General features: G+C 39.5%; 1 protein-coding gene across 2 annotated transcripts in view; it reads left to right on the top strand.

The window, feature by feature from the left end:
• The window catches only part of NAALADL2 (N-acetylated alpha-linked acidic dipeptidase like 2), a 1,624,416-nt gene that overhangs the window by 35,228 nt on the left and 1,562,345 nt on the right, over positions 1–26,843 (top strand). For both annotated transcript variants that reach the window (XM_044938294.2, XM_044938269.2), the window contains one exon: positions 4,569–4,667. The gene's annotated coding sequence lies outside the window, so the exon portion shown is untranslated. The remainder of the gene's footprint in view (positions 1–4,568; positions 4,668–26,843) is intronic.

Genomic DNA, 26,843 nt, shown 5'->3' with positions numbered 1-26,843 from the left:
ATTGAGTGAACCATGGTGGGACTCTGGATTCAGCATGCATGCTTCTGGGTTTAGCAAAATTTCATGCTATGTGCATTTCTCTTTCCCCAGTATATGTTTATCTAAGTAACTAGCTATAGATCTCTTTAAATAATGATGGAGGAAACATGACTGTATACATTAACTGTGATATTGTTAAATTATTCTTCATTTTGTTGTTCAGGTGCTCAGGTATGTCTGAACTTTGTGACCCAATGGACAGCAGCACGCCGAGCTTCCCTGTCCTTCACCATCTCCCAGAGTTTGCTCAAACTCATGTCCGTTGAGTCAATGATGCCATCCAACCATCTCATCCTCTGTCATCCTTTTTTCCTCTGGCCTTCAATCTTTTCCAGCATCAGTGTCTTTTCCAGTGAATTGGTTCTTTGCATCAGGTGGCCAAAGTATTGGAACTTCAGCTTCAGCATCTGTCCTTCCAATGAATATTCAGGGTTGATATCATTTAGAATTGACTGGTTTGATCTTTTTGCTCTCCAAGGGACTCTCAAGAGTCTTTTCCAACACCACAGTTCAAAAGCATCAATTCTTTGGCACTCATCATTTTTTATTGTTCAACTCACATCTATATGTGACTATTGGAAAAACCATATATTTGACTAGACAGACCTTTATAAGCAGAATAATGTCTTTGCTTTTTAATATACAGTCTAGGTTTGTAATAACTTTTTCTTCCAAGGAGCAAGTGTCTTTTAATTTCATGGCTGCAGTCACCATCTGCAGTGATTTGGGGTCTGAAGAAAATAAAGTCTCTCACTGTTTCCATTGTTTCCCCATCTATTTGCCCTAAAGTGATGGGACCAGATGCCATGATCTTAGTTTTTATATTTTTAAGCCAGCTTTTTCACTCTCCTCTTTCACTTTGATCAAGAGGCTCTTTAGTTCCTCTTCACTTTCTGCAGTAAGCGTGGTGTCATCTGCATATCTGAGGTTATTGACATTTCTCCTGGTAGTCTTGATTCCAGCTTGTGCTTCATCCAGCCCAGCATTTCACATGATGTACTCTGCATAGAAGTTAAAGCAGGGTAACAATATACATCCATGATGTACTCCTTTCCCAATTTTGAACCATTCCATTGTTCCACATCTGGTTCCAACTGTTGCTTCTTGACCTGTATGCAGGAGGCAGGTCAGGTGGTCTGGTATTCCCATATCTAAGACTTATCCAGTTCGTTGTGATCTACACAGTCAAAGGCTTTAGCATAGTCAATGAAGCAGAAATAGATGTTTTTCTGAAATTCTCTAGCTTTTTCTATGATCCAGTGGATGTTGGCAATTTGGTCTCTGGTTCCTCTGTCTTTTCTAAATCCAGCTTGTACATCTGGAAGTTCTCAGTTCACATACTGTTGAAGCCTAGCTTGGCAGATTTTGAACATTACTTTACTAGCGTGTGAGATGAGTGCAATTATGTGGTGGTTTGAGCATTCTTTGTCATTGCCTTGGCCACTGCTGAGCTTTCCGAATTCTCTGACATATTGAGTGCAGCACCCTCACAGCATCATCTTTCAGGATTTGAATTAGCTCAACTGGAATTCCATCACCTCTACTAGCTTAGTTTATAATGATGCTTTCTAAGGCCCACTTGGCTTCATACTTCAGGATGTCTGGCTCTAGGTGAGTGGACACACCATCGTGGTTATCCGGGTCATTAAGACATTTTAAAAATAGTCCTTCTGTGTATTCTTGCCACCTCCTCTTAGTCTCTTCTGCTTCTGTTAGGTCCCTACCATTTCTGTCCTTTATTGAACCCATCTTTGCATGAAATGTTCCCTTGGTATGTTTAATTTTCTTGAAGAGATCTCTAGTCTTTTCCATTCTGTTCTTTCCTTTATTTCTCTGCATTGTTCACTTTAAAAGGCTTTTTTATCTCTCCTTCCTAGTCTCGGAAACTCTGCATTCAGATGGGTATATCTTTCCTTTTGTGTCTCTTCTTTTCTCAGCTATTTGTAAGGCCTCCTCAAACAACCATTTTTCCTTTTTGCATTTCTTTTTTTGGGAGGTGATTTTGATCACTGCCTCCTATACAATGTTACAAACTTCTGTCCATCCTTCTTCAGGTATTCTGTCTATAAGATCTAATTCTTCATGAGATGCCTCTTATTCAGCCAATGAGTTGTGTGTTTGAGAACTAGCTAAGGTCTGAAAATTGAGAATGAGATGGTAATTGTGGCAATTGTAGGGATGGAAAATTTTCTTACGAAGATGAGGAAATGAATGTGTGCATGCGTGAATGCTCAGTTGCTTCAGTCATGTCTGACTCCTTGAAACCCCCATGGACTGTAGCCTGCCAGGCTCCTCTTGTCCAGGGGATCTGGGCAAGAATACTGGCATGGGTTGTCATGTCCTCCTCAAGGGGATCTTTCCAACCCAGGGATTGAACCCCAGTCTAGGTGTGTCTCCTGCCTTGTAGGTGGAATCTTTACTGCTGAGCCACGGGGGAAGCCTGAGGAAATGAAAACCTAGGGGTAATAACTCAGTACTTCACATCAACCTATAATGCTAATATTAACATTAAAAATAGTTATAATAACATTCCCACTCTGGAAATCTTTAGGATACTTTTCATCTAATACTTACAAAAGAGATAAAAACACAATATAAGAAATATAATGACCTAACTGCCATTTTCTTCCCCTTCATACTATAAGTCTAAAGTAATTGATACAAATAAAATAATGTCAGGCTTGACTCTGTTGAGATTTGTAGTAGAGTCTTTGCCATCTCTTATTTTCATTCTCTTCCTTCCATGTAATAAAGCTTTAAGTGGCCACATATTTGCCAAACTAAAGATTATAGTTTCCATGTATTTTGTATTTAAAGGTGACCATATGATGGAGTTTTGACTAGAGAGATGTAAAAAACAAAACAAGTATTGTGTATCACTCTGCATCTTACACTAAACATAATTGGGGATTGTCTCCTCTTTCCATTGTTGGGAGATGGTAAGCATTGAAGCATCTTCCTTGAGTTGTATGTATGGGTGTAAACTATGATTTTAGTGGACAGAGATGACTACAAGGCCAAGACTGTCTTCTTACCTTTGGACACAAACATGAACAAGGAATGAATGTCTATCTTATTAGAGCTTTTGGTTCCTTTGTTATGATAGCCTAGTTTGCAATATAAATAATATAGGGCCTAGAGAAGAATGAACTTCCCTGGTGGCCCAGTTGCTAAAGAATCTGCCTGCAATGCATAAGACCCAGATTTGATCCCTAGGTCAGGAAGATCCTCTGGAGAAGGGGGCATGGCAACCCACTCCAGTATTCTTAGGCTTCTTGGGTGGCATTAGTGGTAAAGAACCTGCCTGCGAATGCAGGAGATATGAGAAGTGGGTTCAATCCCTGGGTCAGGAAGATCCCCTGGAGGAGGGCATGGCAACCCACTCCAGTACTCTTGCCTGGAGAATCCCATGGACAAAGGAGCCTGGCAGGCTATTGTCCATAGGGTTGCAAAAAGTTGGACATGACTGAATCAACTTAGCACAGAGAAGAATGTGAATGTAGAGTATTTCCCCTTCCTGTATTCCTTCTCATTCTGTTGATAGGCATTTCTTAAACAGATCCTGGAGTGAGGACTAGAAATCTCTGAATCCTATCAGGAGACTGCCATTCAGAAATGAGTGGACCCATGAGGGAATGGTCATTGACACGCATGAGTATGTAAGGTCTTTAAATTAGTCAGGCTCCTACTTCTCCTTATTCTACCTTTATTTTTTATTAATCTTTTGCATGAATTTATAAAGTAAGGGACACTTGTATTAATCCAGGCATGGGATTAGTTTTTAGAAGGCTTTAGAAATGTTTAAAAATCAACAGAAGTATAATTTGTAAGAAAAAGACATCTGACCATAAATGAGACCCATTTAATCTTGGAAGAAAAATGGATGACATAGCTTTCCTTTTTAATTAGTTGCTTTAGACCTCAGTGCTTATATTATCAGGAAGCCCAGGCTCTCTTTCATAAGACTTTTTTCCCTCATGTATTGTACAAAATTTGAGGCAGAGTGAGAGAAATGGAAAATGTGACCTGTCCCCTGAGGGGACCTTGTTAGGTTTTCTAGTGTTCCCACTGCCACTTAAACTGGTTCTCTAAACCAGACAGAAGCATCCTTGGCCCCTTAGTGATGTAGTTCCCAGAATAGGCTTTGGTAGAACACTCTTGAGCCTTGATCAGGCCCCCAAAGTGAGATTTCCAGGCTCAGCTACTGGGACCAATATGCATAAGCAAATGGGGCCATTCAATGTTGAGGCAAGGGTCACAAGCCTCTACTCTAAAGATATTTTCTTCATTTTCTCAGGCCCAGGGGACATTGAAAGTGCCTTCGGATTCTGCATAAATGAATTATTGTTTTAAAAAACTCGAAAAATCTCCTGTAAGGATAGATGTCAAAATATATCACTTGCAGTGTTTGCATGTTGAAATTGTGCTTGATTTTTACTTAGTTTTTGTATTTTCTAAAGATCTTCAATGAAAAAATTACTTTTTAAATAAGGTGTTTAATGCCATGAGTTTATTTTTTTTTTTCATAGAATAATAAGAAATGACAACTTTAACAAATGACCCGGTGATTTGGACTCATGAGAGACTGAAGAACACTGGCAAGCACCCACTGTAAACTGTAAAGTCAGGTACGTCCAAAGGATAAAGCCACTAAGGTTTGTTTCTCTGAAACTTAAGCCACTGGACTCCATAATGTGGTAAGAACATTTAAACAATACTTTTGACAAATTACTGGAGGCTTATTGTGTACTAGCATGGGAGTGAACAGCTTTCACAGTCGTGGGGTGGGGGTGGGGGCCCTACACACTTGTAAGCTTTTTCTCAGGAGCCCTGCCAGGTTCTCACAGGAGGAATCCAAGAAAGCTTACACATGAAATCGCCAAGAAGAGAGAAAGTGTAGCGATTGTGAAAACCTCCCACAGTTTTCTTCCTAACAAGGGACTATTCTGAAATTTTGTCCCATCTGGAGAAAGGAGACCCTGCCCTAATCCGGCTCTATCCAGCCTTCCTGTCTCATCTAAACTTTTAGAGGAGAAGCCATAATCAAGATGAGAGAAAGCTTAGAGGAAACAGCCAGGGGGTGTTGTACCTAGAGAAGGTACATAGTGGGAAGGAACAGAGAGAAGGGCAGGAAAGCTAGAATGAGTCATGAGACAGATCACACTGGATTAGAATCAGAGCTCTCTATGCTGCAGGGCCGAGAGCTGATGATGCCCCAGTAGCAAGGAACACACCCAATGTCAGTTTCTCATACTTGATGATAATTTGACCCCATCCTTCCTCATTCTGGGATTCATGAAAATACTCTATATTCTAGGTCTTTTGAGAATGTCCATTTTCTATTTCTAATTGCTACATTTATTTTTGTGTTACTTGCTTTGCATCTTTAAATATTCTAAAATATAAGTTATAAGGCATGATGAAATAAGCAGTGTGGTAAGTGAAAGCTTTGATTTTTGGACTCTTGGTTGCAAATGATAGAAATCCAACTGAAACCAGTTTAAAATACAGTGTACATGACTCATGTGTTTGGGAGGCTTAAGGGATTGGGCATAGATTAGAACGAATATAGTGTTCTTAGACTTTCAATCTTGATTCTGCTTTCCTCCAGAGATTCTCCATGAGGTGAGAGAGCTGGCTCCCAGCTGCTCTATAACCAGAGCCTGTATAACTTTACAGATAATCACAACTCTCTGTCCCTTAAGAATTACAATTCCAATTGTATTTTGAATTAAGAATTGCCTCTGGAGTCAGGGCCCTTTTCTATTTAATAAACAAAAAATAGTTTTATCAAATTCATTGGAAGTAGATAAAACCATTTTACAACAGACAAGGGGACATGGAAGAGGGAAAAAAGGTTAACAGATGTCCATTGCATAAACTGGAATGCTAGTATGGAAGATATAAAAGTTACATCTGGAGTTATATTGTATACTTAATGTAAAAATCATGAAAGTGAGGAAATCTCAAAATATACACTATATTAAGAAAGTTGGAGAGAAAGTGTTATGTAGTGTTTGGAATAGGTTATTTTGTCCTTACCTATGCAAGACTTATTAAGTTATTAAAATCATTCTGTATTCTAGTAGTCTTCTTTTTTCTGAATCATTAGGTAATCCTGTTATTTCTATTTCAAAGACGATTCTAAATTATATTTAGGACTGTTTTGTATAGCTATTTAAGACATGCTCTAGTATGGAAAAGTCTCCCAGATATTCATGCTAAGCCATTCATTCAATAAACATAGCCTGGGTTGCACATACCATTTAATTTTTTTTTGACCATTTTGTATATTGATAGAGAAGGAAATGAGAAATACTCAAGTTGCTTTTCCACCATACAATCTACCCATTTATCAATATTTTGGTATAAAATGGATTTTCCAGGTGTGAACATATTGTAAAGAGTTTATTACAATATAATGAAAAAGAAAACTGGCAATTATTCAGTTATTCTTTCAGTTAATAAAAAACTCCTGAATACCAAAAATATAATAAGGAACAAAACAAAGTTTACTTTGCATTAGAGGAAAAGAGGAAGAGGTAGAAAAAAACTTGAATTTAATTTTTGAGTAATTAAAATTTTGATTTCATACAAAGTTTTTTGGATTCTTTAATGAAACATATCTTTTAGACTGATAGAAAGAAATCCTTTGAACTATTTGAAATATTGATATTTTGGAAAAAATCAATCAATATTATAATAATAATAAACAGTAGTAATAATAATAAATAGTAATAAAATTTTAAAAACTATCCTCATTATTTCAGATATGGAAAATCATTACTGAATAAGGATAGAAAACTTAATTCATAGATTAAATATAGAAAAATGCTTCTTAATGTTGTATGTTAAAAGGAAAGAATAAAGCTTTGTGTATAACTACCTTAGTTCTTTCATGGATCTTTAGAATTCATCTTTTTCTTATATAAGGGAAATTTTGTTGCTAGAATTAGTCAAAATAGACTGAAAGCTATTATAAACAATACCAAAATGTCAGTGACTTAATGCAATAAAATTTTATTTCTCACACACAAAGTCCAAAGCAGATTTTCTAGATTCAGAGTCTCTCTGGTAGCTCTACTCCAAGTAGAAAGTCAAGATCCCAGGCTCTTTTCATCTCATGACTCCTCCATGGAAGAGACAGAGACTGGACACCACAGGAAGGCACATTTATTCTGGGTATGGCTTTGCTTTACCTGCCAGCAATGCTTGGCCGCTGTACCACTCATGGACTTACAAAATACCTACATTCACCAGCTTGAAATTCCACACAACATTGTTTCACAGCTAGATAAATGAGGCAGCATGATATTCACTAGTCTTTCTACCTATGTCACTGACTGGAATACAGAATACAGTATATGTTTTGAATACATATGGTGTTGTTTCTCTCAGAGTTGGAATGTGTTGCTCCAAGAATCTAGAGGGAGAAATATGAGTAGCTTGTCTCATGATTATGCCTACTTATCCACTTGCGAAAGTCTGTTTCTTATCTCTGGAGAAGGCAATGGCACCCCACTCCAGTCCTCTTGCCTGGAAAATCCCATGGATGGAGGAGCCTGGAAGGCTGCAGTCCATGGGGTCGCTGAGAGTCGGACACGACTGAGCAACTTCACTTTCACTTTTCACTTTCATGCATTGGAGAAGGAAATGGCAACCCACTCCAGTGCTCTTGCCTGGAGAATCCCAGGGACGGGGGAGCCTGGTGGGCTGCCATCTATGGGGTCGCACAGAGTCGGACATGACTGAAGTGACTTAGCAGCAGCTTCTTATGTCTAAAACTTTGGATGCTTCTGATTTAGTGATCTCAGTTTCCAGGGAACTAAGGAATATTATTACCAGGAGACAGGACCACTGTTCCACTGAACTGAAGACTGCCATTTGGCCATTTCAAGATTTTCATATCACTGAATTAACTGTCAAGGGGGAGTACCTAATTGACTGAAGTGATTGATCCTGATTATCAAAGAGAAATTAGGCTGCTGCTATATAATGGCCAGAGAGGACTAGATCTGGAACCCAGCAGATTATCTGTGTTACCACCTAACATATGCATATTTAATATTAAAATTAATGGAAAACTACAGAAACACAGAAAAGACAGAATTACTGAGGCATTAAATTCTTTGGGAATAAAGATCTGAATCATTTTGTCAGCTTAATAACCATAACCAGCAGAGATACCAGCTGAGGTGCAATGGATAATGAAAGTTATAATTATCAACTTTCTTCTGACTGGTTACAGAAATAAGGACTCCAGCATTTTGTATATAATACTTTCCCCCTTATGTTTTTATTGTTTTTAATAAAGTTTGGTGGTGATAGTGCTTTTACTTTCATCCTCAGTTACAGAGTATCCAAGGCAGGCTTATGATTGAACCAACAGAGGAACTAACTTAACTTAATAGATCAAAAGGGTGATGTTGCTGTTCTTCTCTGTGTCTCCCCTTTTGGGGGAGAGGGTGAGAGTACTGTTGTTTGAATAAATGCAGAAGCATGAAGTTGTTGCTATAGAAGTTAAAATATATGAGGAGAGAATGGGCACAGATGCTGAGATGACAAAGGTGAGGAGTGTGCTGGGTATTAGCCTGTGTGTGGGTTTTGCTCCAATCCACCCTTTCATAGTGCCTTCCATGAAGCTGGAGCTAGGATAGGTTACATTTCTGAGACACTGATGAATTTCTGCTAACAGGCAGCACTAAAGAGATTTTGGAAAGTGAAAGAGGAGAGAAGGCACTTTCTTTTTCCCTGTCAACATGGTTGGAGCAGCAGCAGTCAGATATGGCCTCAATTGTCTCCTGCGGCTCCCAGAACTGATCTTGTTCCCTTTCAGAGGTATCAACTGAAGCTAAAAGTGCCCCTTGTTAAGAGGTCAGAGTACGATCTTCTAGGCACCCTTCTCTGAGCTCCTCAGGTACAAGTCATAGCTGAAAGACACCCTGTAACAAAGAGTCTGACTTTACTTTTTGACGTTTAGTTTCTGATTTTTGTTTAAGCCTCACCCTCCCTTTCTCAGTTGGCCTTATCTTTGAACAGGCTGATAAGGAAGTGCAACTATGCCTCTTCCTTTGGCACTGGTGGGCAGTTTAAACCTTGAAACTCTCCAGCCCATGCATAGGAATTTCTTCCCTAGCCCCACACCCCTAGAGTGGATATGAGCCACTACAGAGACCCAACCACCCCCTCTGCCTCCCTCAAGTCAGTATGAATATACTTGTGCCTACTCTTACCTCAGGAATCACTTCTATGTGTAATTTCAAATTCTTTTGGTGTGTGGAGTGCTATTAGCTTCTATATCCTACCCATAATTGGGAGGGAGTCCATTCCACCTTTATGAGATAGGAGGTAACCATAAAATATGGTTTCTCCTTAGAGGACTGAGAGACCACTCATACATGGTTACTCTCTGAGCTCTGAGGTTCTGGTAACCCATCTCTTTCCTTTTGTTTTCTTAGTATATTTGTTATTACCACTGCATAACACATTACCAAAGACTAGTGTCTTGTACAACCATTTATTATTTCCCAGCTTCTACAGGTCAGGAATGGGGACACAGATTAACTTGGCACCTCCGTAATCACAGTTTTTCACGAGGTTGTATTCAAACTGTTGGCAGGCACTGTGGTCTCATCTAAAGGCTTGATGGGTAGAAAAATCAACTTCCACACTGTCTCCCACAGTTATTGGCAGGCCTCACATCCTTGACACAAGAGATTCTCTTCCCATTGGACTGTCTCATGATGTGTCGCCTGGCTTTCATCAGATGAGTAACTCAGGAGAGAGTGAAAGAAAGTATGCTTAGAAGGCAGCTACAGTTTTTTGTATCCTAATCTTGGAAGTGACATCTCTTTGGTGGTGATTTTCTGGGCTTCCCTGGTGGCTCAGCAGTAAAGAATCTGCCTGCAATGCAGGAGATGCAGGTTTGATCCCTGGGTTGGGAAGATCTCTTAGAGAAGGAAATGGCAACCCACTCCAGTATTCTTGCCTGGGAAATTCCATGGATGGAGGAGCCTGGCAGGTTACAGTCCATGGGGGCATCTCATTCTGCTTTACTCTATTCATTAGGAGTATCGCCTGATCTAGCCCATATTCAAAGGGAAGTTATTATACAGAGCACGAATACCAGGAGGTAAGGGTTATGGAGACCATTTTACAGGTTCTCTACGACACCCAGTCCCAGGGGTGGTAGCTGTTTCCCGCAATTGCCTCTGAATTACTTTCTATTTCTTCAGCTACAGATTACAACCTGTGTAATCATTGCCCTGATATTAAATCCCCTCTCTTTGAAAAGTGTGGTTTATTTTTCCTCACTTAATATGGAGAGATAGAGTACTTAGAGAAATTCTGCTAGAGTTTCTCCAACCATCCAGCTCACAAATAGACAGCATAGCATACTGTCATCCATTTTCCATTGGTCAGAATCCAGTTACATGACTAATACAACTGCATGGGAGGCTGAGAAATGTATGAAGGAAAGCGACATTAGTGAAATTAACATCTTCTGCCACACTGTTTAATATTCAAGAAGTAATATACACATTTTCAATACTTCCTGGATGCCACTTTTTCAGCAAAGTAACTTTCTTTACACAAATTTCGGCAAAATCTCAATATTCTCTATAAACTGTGTGATTTGAATTTATTTGTTTTTCACTGACTTACTCATATTAAGGCCATTAATTTCTCAAAAAGCACTGGAAATAAATAGCAGGAACTTTATATAGTTAACAATTACAGAAAGTCTCCAGGTCAAAGGACTTTAATATAAGAATTATTATCTTTTAGTCATTATAGAATTAAAATATTAGTACTTGATTCCAAACAGTATTTTCAGCAAAACAATAGGAAATTGGACAGTCTATTAGCATAAAATACACTGCACTTTATGAATTAATTTCTCTATTACTGGGAACTTTAAAATCCTTAGAGAGAAATAAATATGAATTTTATTTGTGTGTGAAGGTTTATCTGAACTTTTCAAGTGGTACAGTTCTTTATAGTCAAAATAGATGTAAATAAAATTCATAGTTAGCAGGAATTCTTAATTGTAAATTTCAGTACTTTGTAACTATGACAGGAGGATTATTCAATTTCAAAATAAATTTTCCAACTTCATCTTTTTATACATTATGGAATTATGGATACAATTAGGCATTTGTTTTGTTTCTTTAAAATTTTATTTATTATTTTTGGCTGTGCTGGGTCTTTGTTGCTGCAGCAGGCTTTCTGTAGTTGCAGTGAGTTGGGGCTTCTCTCTAGTTGTCCTGTGTGGGCTTCTTCTCATCGCAGTGGATTTTCTTGTTGAGGAGCTAGGGTTCAGTAGTTGCTGCACTTGGGCTTAGTTGCTCTGCGGCAAGTGGAATCTTCCTGGACCAGAGATCAAACCCATGGTCCCTGCATTGGTAGACAGATTATTTTATTTTATTAAAAAAAAACATTTAATTTGGTATTAGAGTTTAGCTGATTGACAAACAATGTTGTGATAGTTTCTGGTGAACAGAGAAGGGACTTAGCCATACATATAGATGTATCATTTCTACCCCAAACTCCCCTCCCATGCAAGTTTGGCAGGCAGATTCTTAACCACTGGACCAACAGGGAAGTCTCTTTTTTTTTTTTAATTATGCAAGCAGATAATATATTTACATATTCCCTCAAAAGAAAACAAAAATGTATGCAATGAAAAGGCTCTTTTCACCCCCTTCTCAGACCAATCAGCACATTAAATTTCACCTTTATATGAGTAAATATTGCTGATTTCATACATTCCCTTTCAGAATTTTCTTCAGTTGAGTTCAGTAACTCAGTCAAGCCTGACTCTTTGTGACCCCATGGACTGCAGCACACCTGGCTTTCCTGTCCATCACCAACTCCTGGAGCTTGCTCAAACTCATGTCCATTTAGTTGTTGATGCCATCCAACCATCTCATCCTCTGTTATCCCCTTCTCTTCCTGCCTTCAATCTTTCCCAGAATCAAGGTCTTTTCCAGTGAGTCAGTTATTCGCAACAGGTGGCCAAAGTATTGGAGCTTCAGCTTCATCATCAGTCCTTCCAATGAATAGTCAGGGTTGATTTCATTTAGGATTGACTAGCTTGATCTTCTTGCAGTCCAAGGGACTCTCAAGAGTCTTCTCCAGCACCACAGTTCAAAAGCATCAATTCTTCAGCCTGCAGCTTTCTTTATGGTCCAACTCTCACATCCATACATGACCACTGGAAAAGCCATGGCCTAGACTAGAAGGACCTTTGTCAGTAGAGTAATGTCTTTGCTTTTTACTATGCTGTCTAGGTTTGTCATAGCTTTTCTTCCAAGGAGCAAGCATCTTTTAATTTCATGGCTGCAGTCACCATCTGCAGTGATTCTGGAGCCCAAGAAAATAAAGTCTGTCACTGTTTCCATTGTTTCCCCATCTATTTGCTATGAAGTGATGGGACTGGATTGCATGATCTTTGTTTTTGGAAAGTTGAGTTTTAAGCCAGCCTTTTCACTCTCCTCTTTCATCAAGAGGCTCTTTCATTCTTCTTTGCTTTCTGCTGTAAGAATGGTGTCATCTGCATATCTGAGGTTGTTAATACTGAGTGCAGCACTTTCACAGCATTATCTTTTAGGATTTGAAAAAGCTCAGCTGGAATTCCATCACCTCCACTGGCTTTGTTCGTATTGGTGCACCTGAGGCCTACTTGACTTTGCACTCCAGGATATCTGGCTCTGCATGAGGGATCACACCATCGTGGTCATCTGGGTCATTTTTTGGACCCAGATTAAGATCTTTTTTTTTTCTGTATAGTTCTTCTGTTCTTTTCTGTATAGTTTTTCTGTATAGTTCTTCTTGCTACATCTTCTTAATATCTTCTTCTTTTGTTAGGTCCATACTGTTTCTGTCCTTTATTGTGCCCATCTTTGCATGAAATATTCCCTTGGTATGTCTAATTTTCTTGAAGAGATCTCTAGTCATTCCCATTCTATTGTTTTCCTCTATTTCTTTGCATGGGTCCTTGAGGAAGGCTTTCATATCTTTCCTTGCTATTCTTTGGAACTCTTCACTCAGATGGACATATCTTTCCTTTTTCCCTTGCCCTTTGCTTCTCTTCTTTTCTCAGCTATTTTTAAGCCCGTCTCAGACAACCATTTTTCCTTTTTGCATTTCTTTTTCTTGGGGATGATTTTGATTACTGCCTCTTGTATAGTGTTATGAACCTCCATGCATAGTTCTTCAGGTGTTCTGTCTATCAGATCTAGTCCCTTGAATCTATTTCTCACTTCCACTGTAAAATCATAAGGGATTTAGGTCATACCTGAATGGTCTAGTGGTTTTCTCCTTTCTTCAATTAAGTCTGAATTTGGCAATAAGGAGTTCATGATATAAGCCACAGTCAGCTCCCAGCCTTGTTTTTGCTGACTGTATAGAGCTTCACCATCTTCGGCTACAAAGAATATAATCAATCTGATTTTGGTATTGACCATTTGGTGATGTCCATGTGTAGAGTCTTCTCTTGTGTTGTTGGAAGATGGTGTTTGCTATGACCAGTGCTGTCTCTTGGCAAAACTCTGTTAGCCTTTGCCTTGCTTCATTCTGTACTCCAAGGCCAAACTTGACTGGTACTCCAGGTATCTCTTGGCTTCCTACTTTTGCATTCCAGTCCCCTATGATGAAAAGGACATCTTTTTAGTTAGTTTAGAAGGTCTTGTTAGTGTTAGCTTAGAAGGTCTTGTAGGTCTTCATAGAACTGCTCAACTTCAGCTTTCTGCATCAGTGGTTGGGGCATAGACTTGGATTACTGTGATATTGAATGATTTGCCTTGGAAACGAACAGAGATCATTCTGTTTTTCTTTTTTTTGAGATTGCACCCAAGTACTGCATTTTGGACTCTTCTGTTGACTGTGAGGGAAACTCCATTTCTTCTAAGGGATTCTTGCCCACGATAGTAAATATAATGGTCATCTGAATTAAATTTGTCCATTCTGGTCCATTTTAGTTCACTGGTTCCTAAAATCTCAGTGTTCATTCTTCCCATCACATGCATGTACAAGTATAACCATATCTCCTCTTTATAAAAAGTACTACATTTTAAATACTGTTCTGTACTTTTTTTTTCTGTACTGTTGTACTTTCCAAAACTGTTTACAGAAAAGTTCTTGATTCTGTTTATTTTCCCTCCAACAACTGTATAGTACATTCTATTATATAAATATGTTAAAATTACTTTTACCACTGTCCTATAAATGGACTTTTAGGTTATTTTTAACTTTTGTTATTATAATGAATAATGTGCATTATTTCTATAGAAGCAACTCTTAAAAGCAATTTGCTGATTCTGGAATATAATTTTGGTATTTGTAATTCTGACGATTACTAAACAGTTCTCCGTACGCTGCTAAGTTGCTTCAGTCATGTCCAACTCTTTGCAACCCCATGGACTAGAGCCCACCAGGCTCCTCTGTCCATGGGATTCTCCAGGTAAGAATACTGGAGTGGGTTGCCATTTCCTATTCCAGAGAATCTTCCAGGGATCGAACCTGTGTCTCTTATGTCTCCTGCATTGGCAGGTGGGTTCTTTACCACTAGTGCCACCTGGAAAAGAGCCAAACAGTTCTCTGTAGGGAGTGTGTAATAATTTATACTCCATTCAGAAATGTATGAGAATGCCTGTTTCCTACAGTTATTTTTCCAATGACAATTTTAATTACTTGAGAATTCCTAGTTGTGACATTGTCCATAAACTAAACCCATAAAGTGACCACTCTTCAACCTAACTAGATTGTCTAAAAAGAGCAGAGTGTTGATTTTCAGATTTGAATAGTTTCAAGAAGACCTCTGCTAAAATATGTACAATATATCGTTGTAAATAAGTATCTATATTGTTGACAGAGCAAAACAAGGATATATATCTTGAAGACTGTCCTCCCCTATTGAACTGGATTAACTCTCAATCTGGAAATAGTGCTCTCAGCTAAAGTTCAAATTTGGCTGGAGAATCTGACTTCAACTTTGATATAGTCTTTAGTATTCTTGAAATTAGTTTTGAAAACTCTGAATTTGTTAAGGCTTTTTAACCTGTGCTTCTGTTATGTGGTGATTTAGCAACAGATAATGTTGTAACAGTGCTTGGAATGTGACATGAAAGCCTCCCTACCCTGAAGCTGTAAGTTAGAACAATATGGTCTTTTGCAGTCAAAACAATCAATCCTTCCCAAAATAATCTTATATGAAATCTTAAATAAAAATCATATTAGCACTCTAAGGTTAAAGTCAGTTGTGTAAAAGAGACTTGTTACCAAATTGATATAAATTAATATAACTGCTGTATATATAAAATGTCTTGAAAAGTGGATCACTATACTTTACATCATTAATATCAACGAATGATGAATTTAAAAGCTTTAAAAGCAAACACTTGTGAGTGTTTTAAAAGCAAACGCTTTTGAATAAATTCACAAAATGCCCACAAGCCCATGAGGTTTAGTCTACGATGCCATAAGTCCAACTGAAAAAACACATTCATGTCATTCTGGTGACTGAGGTGTTAATGGGCACACAAAGTCAGGTGGTAGATTTTTGTCTTTACCTAAAATAAATGGATCTACCTTAGACCAAAACCTTTGAGGCAATGAAGGCTTTTTTTAATTTGAATTGACCAGATATTCCAGGTTCCCAGCTTTAGTTTGCCTCTTTGTCTAAAACAAGTTACAGGCCTTTATATTACAGCTGAAAGTTCAAAGGTTCCCTTAGAAAAGCTTCCTAATCTCTTTATTTTCTGGGCTTTGGTTTTGTTTTCTTGCTCATTCTAGTTCAAGGGCTTCACACCATTTAAGATTTTATCTCTTTGTTTCACTTTAATAAAGGTTTAATGATAATGTTTGCTTCAGCCTAAAGGCTTAGCAAAACTGAAACAAAGAGAGTGGGATTCTTATCTTACTTGGGTTTTTCCCAATTCTGCAAAAATTAATCCCCTCAAATATTTTGCTTATGTTTCTATACTGAAAAAGGCACCTACAAGCCTTTTACCCTGCAGGAGATCCCCTAGGAATATACAATTCTGTAGAAATTCTTCTAGGAGAAGCTGATAGAGGGTTTTTTGTTGTTGTTGTTTTGTTTTTCTTTGTTTTCTTTTTTCTCCTCTTTTTTCTTTTATTTCTATTTGAAAGCCTGGGTGATAGAGCAAGGTACCCATTTTCCTTTATCTGATAGAGAAAACTTTCATGCATTGGAGGAGGAAATGGCAACCCACTCCAGTGTTCTTGCCTGGAGAATCCCAGGGACGGCGGGGCCTGGTGGGCTGCTGTCTATGGGGTCACACAGAGTCGGACACGATTGAAGCGACTTAGTAGCAGCAGCAGCAGCCTTTGGTGCCTACAGTAATTAGGGAGTAGAACTGCTTCTGATTTCTATTTGATCCTTTCACAACAGTTCTACTACTGTTTTCTTGTTTGTGTAAAACAACATCTGATTTCACATCTGTTAATTTACCCTTGCTCTCATAAAAACTTCAACCCAAAAATCTTCTTCAAAAGTTTGACCCTACTTACAGAGGCCTAGCTAAAATGCCTTCCATTCCCTAGTATTAATTAAAACCACTTTTCCTCTAGGCAGTTCCACTGCACAAAAATAATATAACAAAAGTAGATAGAAACACAGTGAAAGCAGAAACAAAGAGAAGGGAGAATGAAAGTGTGAGAAATGGTTACTTGTTTTGGAATCTAACTGTATGCTCATCAGTGGGTGGATACTCATACATTAAGTTACTAGTTTGGCTCTTATTTTCAAGTTCCCTCCTCAAATTTTTATTCACATTCCTTTCTTCCAAAATTGACAGTACAGAGGAAACATCACAGAGTTATTAAAACTAAGCAGAATGCATCCATCTGGCATGCCTTTCAGGAATCCAGCCCACTATTTTTTGCTATGGTTTGATGACTCAACCCCCTAAGATGCAGCACGGGAAGAATTTCCTCATTTTGCAGAGCTGCCAAATCTCATTCATTGGAGCAAAGCCTCCCCATTTGGGGCTCATTTTAAACAGTTGTTTATCTCTTTAAATATTTTAAAATCTCCCTCAGTAGAGAGGGAGTTTATCATGATTTTCTAAATAGCGATAAACATGCTCCTCCTCCTATGAAGCTTCAGCTTTCTGGTCACCAAGCCTAGTTTCTTTTTTCTTCCCTCTTTCCACTTTTTCCTCTCCCATCTCAGCTACCCCTGTTGGTCTCATCTGTTTCTTAGAGGTTCCAGTTTCTTTTCTTCCATTGAGACATTTGTCTCATTTATACTTCTTGAAAACAATTTTTTGTCTTTCTTTCAAAGCTGTTCATCTAAGATCTCTTTTCACTTATCCCCCCTTTTATTTTTAAAGCATAATAATTAAGCTTTAGCAAGTGGAAACTTCAAGCTCAACGTCAAGTACCCTCCCAGTATTCTCTCTTGAGGGAGGTGCTCTCATTATCCTGCTCAACAGATGAAAGAAACAAAGGCGCGGACTGGAGGAACTTGCAGAATAAAACCCTAAAGCTGGAAAGGACAAGGCTCAGCGCTCAACCCAGCTAGCTACTTGGCTCTGGAGGCAATGCACTTAAAAGAATAACCTTTAAAAAGCCTTATTAGATACATATTTGTAAAGGATGTGCAAATTATAACAGAATCTCATCTCTTTCCCACCATGGAACAAGTTTTCCAGTTCAGCCCATTAAAAAGAAACAAACAAAAAAAAGCTTTCTCTTTGAGCCTGTCGCCATTTAACACCGCTACTCGAGGCCCCTTTCCCACCTCGCTCGGCAAACGTGTCTTTTATTATGACTCAGCCCAGCTCGCTCCTTGCCAAGCGGCTGACGCTCGCGGCGGAGGCGCCGGGGCCACCGCTCGGGGGCGAGGGCTCGAGCGCTCCTCCCGCTTTACGGCTGCTGAAAACCCGGCCCGCGCCCGGCAGCCGTACCGCAGACGAGCCCGTGCCCGCGCCGCTCAGGTAATCCGAGTCCTTCTGTTTCCAAAGTTTTGCCCCAAGCAGCTCGGCGCTCTGAGGCGGCGCGGCCTCGGCCCAGCCGTCCGGACCTTGCCCCTACTCCCCTCCCGCCCGGAGCGGCGCAGCTGAGGCACGGGCCGCACTGCTGCGTGGGTCCCAGCTCGCCGATGGGGCGTCAAGTCCCGGGCCAGAGGGGCGCTCGGGCGGCGGCTGGGTGAGAGCGACTTGGAGGGGCGCCCGGCGGGGCACCTCGCTTTGGCTGCCCTCGAGCACACGCCTCGGAGCAGCCCCGGGCCCCGCCTCGAGGCCCCCGCCCACCTCCCGGAGCCCCGCGGCTCCGGATCACCCATTTCCGACACGTTCACACACGCACGCACGCCCGGCCCCCCGGGGCATCCTAGCGGGACGCAGGTAGAGACGGCGGCGCTGCGTAGCTTGCTTTAGGGAAGGCTTTTTGGAGGGGTATTGTTGAATGCCGCTCCGGAGGACGCGCACCAGGGCTTGCTGGAGGAAGTTGAAGAGAGAATGTTGAAGCTTGAGCAGGTTTCTACCCTAGTGTCTGGTTCTTACACCACAGTACCCCCATAGTCTCATTCTTCTATCCTCTTCATCCCCTAGTCCTTCTCCTGTCTTTTCTTCTTCTGCATACTTACTACTACTATTATTATTTTCTTCTTTATTGGGTATCTCATCCTGTGGTGTCTTCTTTTGCCCCGCACTGTTAGAATAACAAGTACACATACAGTATCCTTTTCTTTTCCATTGTTCTTAGCAAGGCTTTGCTTACCATGGCTTGTGCATTTGAGGAGCAGACTATTGGATCCTGGCTGGACTTGTAAGTGTGATTAAGTTATTGGGCTGTGTCCTATTGCCTCAGCTGGCCATGCAGAACAAAGGAGATGAGTTTGTTAGAAACTGACCCTTAGTAATCTGGATGGTGGTGTTGCTTCTTTTTGGTGGGCTGCTGCTGCTGCTGCTGCTGCTAAGTCGCTTCAGTCGTGCCAGACTCCGTGCGACCCCATAGAAGGCAGCGCACCAGGCTCCCCCGTCCCTGGGATTCTTCAGGCAAGAGCACTGGAGTAGGTTGCCATTTCCTTCTCCAATGCATGAAAGTGAAAGTGAAGTCGCTCAGTCGTGTCCGACTCTTGGCGACCCCATGGACTGCAGCCTACCAGGCTCCTCCATCCATGGGATTTTCCAGGCAAGAGGACTGGAGTCGATGGGCTACACCTTGACAAATAAGCAGTTGTATCAGGAGTTCCTGTAGTATTCACTCCATTCAGTTCAACCCAGCAATCTTTGAATGTCAATTATGGATTGTTGGTGACTGGTTAGGAGATAAAGATCCAGTTCCTGTCCCCCAGAGATTACACAGCCAGGAGAAGGGGCCATGGTGAGCACTACTATAGGTTAGTGACAAAGTGAATGGTGAAGGGAGGGATTAATGAAAGGGTTGGGTTTTAAACTAGGCTTTGATGTTTGAGTTGGATTTCCCCCATTTTATTTATTTTTTCCCTCTAAGAATTCTTAATAGAAAGACGGGATCTTTCAACAATATTTTCACCTCAAACTACTCAGACTTTTCTTCTTTGCAATTGGCAGTAACTCTGATCTCAGGACTTCTGGGGAATATAGAAGTAATTCCTCTTCACAAGGGTGATCTAAAGAATTCCTGGTACCATACAAAGAGTTTTATAGACTACTATAGGAGCAACACAGAGAAGGCAATGGCACCCCATTCCAGTACTCTTGCCTGGAAAATCCCATGGATGGAGGAGCCTGGTAGGCTGCAGTCCATGGGGTCGCCAAGAGTCGGACACGACTGAGCGACTTCACTTTCACTTTCATGCATTGGAGAAGGAAATGGCAACCCACTCCAGTGCTCTTGCCTGGAAAATCCCATGGATGGAGGAGCCTGGTAGGCTGCAGTCCATGGGGTCGCCAAGAGTCGGACACGACTGAGCAACTTCACTTTCACTTTCATGCATTGGAGAAGGAAATGGCAACCCACTCCAGTGCTCTTGCCTGGAGAATCCCAGGGACGGGGGAGCCTGGTGGGCTGCCGTCTATGGGGTCGCACAGAGTTGGACACGACTGAAGTGACTTAGCAGTTGCATAGGACCAACAAGAGTGAAATGATAAAATTATAGCTTACAAAAAGCAGCATCAGATTCATATAGAGAGCACAATATTTGTTTATTCATTTAATCAACAAATGTTTATTATATGCCCAGCATTGTTATTGGCACTGGAATAAAGTACTGTTTTCTTGGAATATACATTCTTGTGGAGGGACACATTATGTATAATACATAAAAAAATATGATACTGTATAGGAGTTCCTTGGAGATACTGCAGGTTTAATTCCAGACCATCACAATGAAGAGAATATTACAATGAAGGAAATCACAGAAATTTTTTTGTTTTCCAGTGCATATAAAAGTTATGTAATGCTATACAGTAGTCTAGTAAGTGTACAGTAGCATTACATCTTTAAAAACTATGTGCTTTAATTAAAAAATGCCCTATTGCTAAAAAGTGCTAAACATCATCTGACAATGCAGGGTTGCTGCAAACCTTCAATTTTTAAACAATGCACTCCCTGTGAAATATAATAAGGGAAGGACAATAAAACGAGGTATACCTGTACAAAGTGCTATGGAAAACCTAAAGCAAGGAAAGGTGTGTGTGCATGTCTTTAGCAGTTTAAAATAGTGTTTAAAATAGCCCAAGGGAAAGCCCCTGGAGTAAGTGACATTTCAGTGGAACTTGAAGCAGATGAGGGAGTGAGCCATGTGATATTTGGGGCATGAGTTTTTCAGGCATAAAGAGTGAAAAATGCAGAGGTCCAGCATCTTTGTGTGTTCAGGACTTGGCAAAGAAGCCAGCATGGTGGAGTGGCATAGAGAAAGGAGGACAGTAGGATATGTGGTCTTAAAGTTAGAGGATGGGTAGTACTAATCAGCTATTATAATGACTTTGTCTTTTCCTTTAAGTGATGTGGGAAGCCTTTGGAGTGTTTTGATCAGTACTAAGAGAACTCTTTAATTTCATTACTCTTGATATTGTTTTGAGAGCAGATTAAAGGAAAGCAAGGGCAGAAGTCAGGATACCAGTTGGGCAATTATGATAATCCATGTGATGAAGATGGTGGCTTAGACTTAGGTGGTATGAAAAGTGATGGTGAAAAGTTCATATTCTAGATGCACTTTGATAGTATATTACACAGGATTTGCTGACAGGTTAGATATGGAGTGTGCCAGCAAAAGAAATTAGGGAGAACTTAATCACCTAAGTAACCAAAAATGTAGAACTTCCATTTACTGACATGGGGAAGATGGCAGGAGAAAGACATGATGGTGAAGATTAATAATTTGAAATTGGACTTGTTAAGGGTAGGATGCATTTTAAATATCCAAGTGGGGTATGTCAGGCATGCAGTCTGAAGAATACTGGAGTGTGTAGCCATTTCCTTCTCCAGGATATCTTTCCAACCCAGGAATTGAACTTGGGTGTCCCACATTGTGGGCAGATTCCTTACTGTCTGAACCACCAGGGAAGCCCTAAGAACAGGCTAACAATATGCATTTAGGATTCTTTAGCATCCTACATCCAATCCTAAATCCTAAACCCAACAATTTAGGATTGTTCATTATACAACTGATTTTAAAAGCAAAGAGATAGAGTAACTTCATTAAAAATATATGAGATTAGAAAACTGGAAAGGACCAGGGACTGAGTCTTGGGGGCCTCCAACATTAGGAGATGAGGAGCTACCAGCAGAAGAGTCTGAAAAAGAGCTCCATGCTAGGTAAGAGGAAGAGCAAGAGAGTATCGGATCATGGAGAGTATTTGGAAGCCAAATGAAGGAAGTGTTTGAAGAAGTAGGGGGATTGTCAAAGATGAGGATTGAGAATTGATTTAGCAAAGGAAATCATTGATGACCTTAATGATACCATTTTCCATGGAGTGATAGGTGGTGAGGCTTGTTTGGAATGTTTGACAAAGGAGTAGAAGAAGAGAAGTTAAGTAAAGAGAGTGATGGTATATATCCCTTGAAGATTTTTATTGAAAAGGAAGGAAGAGAAATGGATCATTAGTTGGAGGGCTATGCGATATAAAGAGTTTTAAAGATGTGCAGAACAATAGTATTTATATATTGTTATGCTTAAGAGAAGTAACCAATAAAGATGGAAAATTGTTGATGCAGGAGAGAGAGGGGAGCAGTATTCTAAAGTATGTTTGAGAGGCTGGAACAGGAGAGGTTATCTGTTTCTAGGATTATGGGCTATTTACCTGTAGTGATAAGAGAGAAGGAAGGGACTTCCCAGGTGGCACAGTAGTAAAGAATCGGCCTGCCAGTGAAGGAGGCGCAAGAGACATGAGTTTGATCCCTGGGTCAGGAAGATCCCCTGGAGTAGGAAATGGCATCCTGCGCCAGTATTCTTGCCTGGAAAATTCCATGGACAGAAGAACCTGGTGGGGTACAGTCCATGGGGTTGCAGAGAGTTGGACACCACTGAGTACACACACAAAGAGAGAAGGAAAACTGTGTGGACACAGATGCAGGTGTGTGTGTGTGTGTGTGTGTGTGTGTGTGTGTGTGTGTGTGTGTTGGGGGGTAGATTTTCTTGTTGGATTCCTTTTCTTCTTATTGTGATGAGTGGCAGACAGTGCATAAGAAATTTGTAGGAAACATTATCTATTTTTCTGCATTTGGTCAGGGAAATGACCAAATTTTTGATGAGAAAATGCTTTGAGATTCTAAGAATTTCTCAAAGCAAAGAACTTTGTTGCGTTTTGTTGAAGAAAGAAAAAGGAAAATTTCTACTTTGAGTTCTGCTTGGGAGAAGCCTTGGAAAGGAAGTTGAGATTATAAAATAGCAGAGGTGAAGGAGGAAATAAGATAAGCAAGATTGTATCATGAAATCTGAGGAAGACTATAATGAGGCTAAAAATACTGACTCTTAACCTCCAGTGCTGCTGGCTAACTGCAGTAATGTTCTAAGAATATTACTATCATATAAAACAGTTTACTTTTTAAGTACAAAGTGTAATCTAGTAGAGAACAATGTTGTTGCTGGTGATTAATCACCTTATGGAGAGGTGGTATTAGACCTAGAAAGAGATGTTTGCTAGGAATAGATTTCAGTTGAATTTTGAAAATGACTGGATTGGCAACATACTGAATGTAAGGAAAGAGCGTTTTGATAGCATTGCTCATGGATACCGAGCTATTGGACAAGATGGAGAAAATTTTGCAGTTAGAAATAGTACCTTGTTTGAGATGGCCTTCCTTCAGTTATTTAGGGATTATTTATTTATTAAAGCATAATTATAAAATAGGGTATTGTATGAGGTCTTGGCAAAAGATAGTGATGAAGTAAAGTGAAGTGAAGTCGCTCAGTCGTGTCCGACTCTTTTCGACCCCGTGGACTGTAGCCCACCAGGCTCCTCCGTCCATGGGATTCTCCAGGCAAGAATACTGGAGTGGGTTGCCATCTCCTTCTCCAGGGGATCTTCCCAACCCAGGGATCGAACCCACGTCTCCTGCATTGGAGGCAGATGCTTTAACCTCTGAACCACCAGGGAATAAGCCTAAAGATAGTGATACCAAGATGCAAATGACATGATCTCTGCCTTCAAATTAAAATTTCTAGTAAGGAGAAAAGAATGTATACAAATATCTGGAGAGAATTGATAAATGCCATATGAAGAGAATTGAGTGCATTGAGTTTTTAAAAAATTCACTGTGGAAATTATTGGACACTCAAAATTAGAATAGAATAATGAACTCCAGTGTACTCATGAGTTTTCAAAATCTGTCCGTTTTCTGCCAATCTTGTATGTTGTGTGAGAGTAAGCTTCTGTTTGTAGATTGGGATAGAGCGATTTCCTGGAGGTTCTCTTATGTGGATAGGTAGAAAAAAACACTGAACTGAGTAAACTGTAGAGTTCTTGCTTCTAGTTCTATACCTGCCAGTGGCTTGCTAAACTGATTTTCTGTTGCTCAGTTGACCTGTCTGCTTTCCGCTTTCTCAGTAGAGTGTGGCTCTTGTTCTGCATCAGGAGGCTGCTAACACTGGCCCTTGAGTCAAATGCAGCCTTCTCCCTGTTTCCGTGAATAGTAAAGTCTTACTGGAACACAACTATATCCTCCAGTTCATTTTCTGTGCCTGCATTTGTCATAGGTTATAGAGTTTTGTGGTTGAGGCAGAGATGGTATGACTTTATATGGTGGGCCTTTAGAAAATCGTTGCTGATTCCTGTTCTACATGATCTCTGATACTACTTTAGCTCCAGTATGTTACTCTGTTAGCTGAGTAAAAATTAGTAATAATAGCTATTACTTTTTTTTTAGCATTTACTAAGAACCAGCACTGTTGTTTGGTTTGTATTTACTCATTTAATCATCACCAAAACCCTATGAGGTGGGTTCTGTCATTTCTACAAATGAAACTAAGGCCTCAGGTGGGTAGGTTCACTTGCCCAAGTTACATCATGGTTTACAGTGGAGCCAAGCAGTCCTGTTACAGCATCCATATCCTTAATTATAATGCTGCCTTTCTTTTAGATACATAGAAAAATATATATGAAAAATTTTAGCCAATCAGAGAATGAAAATAAATCAATGATTTGCACTTAGATAAAATTCTGTATTATGATTATAGATGTATAGGCTTTAAGACACTGACTAATCCTGAATGGATTTTAGGGATAAATGGTGTGAATGAAATCCAAATATGCCTGGTTAGAAAATTCTAGTACATCATCGTTTTCTCATGAAGCCTTAGTAGATTTCTGAAAGCAGAACACTTTCCTTAAAAAGCAAGTAAATATAAAGTGATATACCAACAGGAGCCTATAATTGTTTCTTCTGACAATATTTACCAGTTTTCAGGAGTCCATGCTTTTAGTATATGACTTGATTGGTACGAAAGAATAGGAGTCAGGGGCCCAGAGTTCCAGACCCAGTTCTGTTCCCAGCTTGATTTTATGTCCATGTCTTCCCTGGCTTTTGATTTGTTTTAACTGAAAAATGAGCAGGTAGTTTAAGATCGTTTGAGGGCTTCTTACAGCACAAAAATATAATGGTGTAACTTTTTACATTGCATATTCAAAGAAATAGATATGATAGCAACGTGGAAGAACTAGGCTCTGTAAAGATAAAAATTTAAGCTCTCCTTTTTTTTTCTCTCCACCTATGCAAACACAGATACATAGATATGTATACACAAAAATAGAAGCATCCGCATAAAACTATAAAATCAATGCGATTCATTTTATGTGTGATTTCTAGTCACATTTGATGTGCATACAGCCATGCTCAGATGCTCAGTTGTGCTGTGATCCCATGAACTATAGCCCACCAGGCTCCTCTGTCCATGGAATTTTCCAGACAAGAATACTTGAGTGGGTTGCCATTTCCTACTCCAGGACATCTTCACTACCCAGGAATCAAATCCAAATCTCTGTCTCCTGCATTGGCAGGCAGATTCTTTACCACTGCACCATTCTTCACCACTGTGAAGCCCTACATTTGATGTGGAACCAGTTAAATTATCTATTCTATGTTAGTGTATTTTCATATTTGTATAAGAGAATGGACGACTTTTTTCTCCCTTAGCCAAAAACATACAGTTGTATAGAAAGTGAATCTTGATGAATTCCTTGACCTCTCTGATCTGGCAGTGTGCTTCATGTTTTCTTTAGCAACATTTGATTCATTGCTCAATTTGTTTGCCAGTTAAAAGTAAAGAGTATGCTTGATATCAGGGTTGTCTGTTTTGCATTGTTGCATGGGATATTGATGTTAGACAAAATTGTAATTTAATTGTTTTGACATTTTGATCTGAGTAGTTCAGATAAGAAAGATGATTTAGCTTTCATAGAAACCTTGTATGTTCAGCTCAGCATAACTTTCCCCAACTACTTGCTTATAAATGTGGTTTCAATTTTTTAAATGTTGGGTTTTACTCATAATGGGAATTTGCTCTCAGTGTTAATTACCAAAGTTTGGCTAGGAGTTTATTACAGATATTTTATGTTGTATATGTTCAGTCATGAAAAACTTTAGAAAAATTTATGAATCCTTTAAAAACAGATAATGAAAATTCTATACTCTGTAACTTTTCCATTTTATACATCATATATGAATACTTTCTATATTACAAATGGGTTTTTGCTTATTTACAGCCTTCGCATAGAAAATTATTCATGAACTTCTTCAGTTTTAGGGCTTTATTATATTGGTCTAGCCTTATCTGTTGGTAAGTTTATAACTCTGCATAGCCTGTGCTCTCTTACTTTTGTGTATTGAGTCCAATTATCATTGGTGATAAAATGATCTCAATATATTCCTAAATATATTTTGGGTCTCCTTATCTTTTTACATTTACTGAAGAAAAAATGAAACACAAAGCAGAAACACTTTTAAACAAATCGTACTCTCTCTGTAAATAGTACTGATGTAAAATTTTTGTTTATTTTCAGCTTCACAGACTACTCAGTGATTTGACATTTTGGGGCATCTCCTAGTTCTAAGAAGCACTCACAGCGTAGTCAGCTTCCAGAGGGGGCCATTCAGCTTTTCTGAACCAAACCTGAAAATGTGTTCCCTGCTAGGCTTCAGAACTCTCAGAGAATGCTCAAACCAAAGTAAACACCTTCTGGTTGGTGGTGCACTGTACCACTTTTTTTAAAATTGCTGGTTATAGAAGTCTGTTTGATTTTTAAATTACATTTATGTGATAAAATAGCATCCTTTGTCTGACCTTCAGTGATGTGAATATGATTGTGAATGACTTATAGTCTTTGACCCTCTCCTGAATTTAATCTTGCTAA

The sequence above is a fragment of the Bubalus bubalis genome, chromosome 1 (assembly GCF_019923935.1).
Source record: "Bubalus bubalis isolate 160015118507 breed Murrah chromosome 1, NDDB_SH_1, whole genome shotgun sequence".
In the NCBI taxonomy this organism is placed as follows: domain Eukaryota; kingdom Metazoa; phylum Chordata; class Mammalia; order Artiodactyla; family Bovidae; genus Bubalus; species Bubalus bubalis.
Note: the sequence above shows the minus strand (reverse complement) of the source record. Positions and strands in the feature narration are given on the sequence as shown.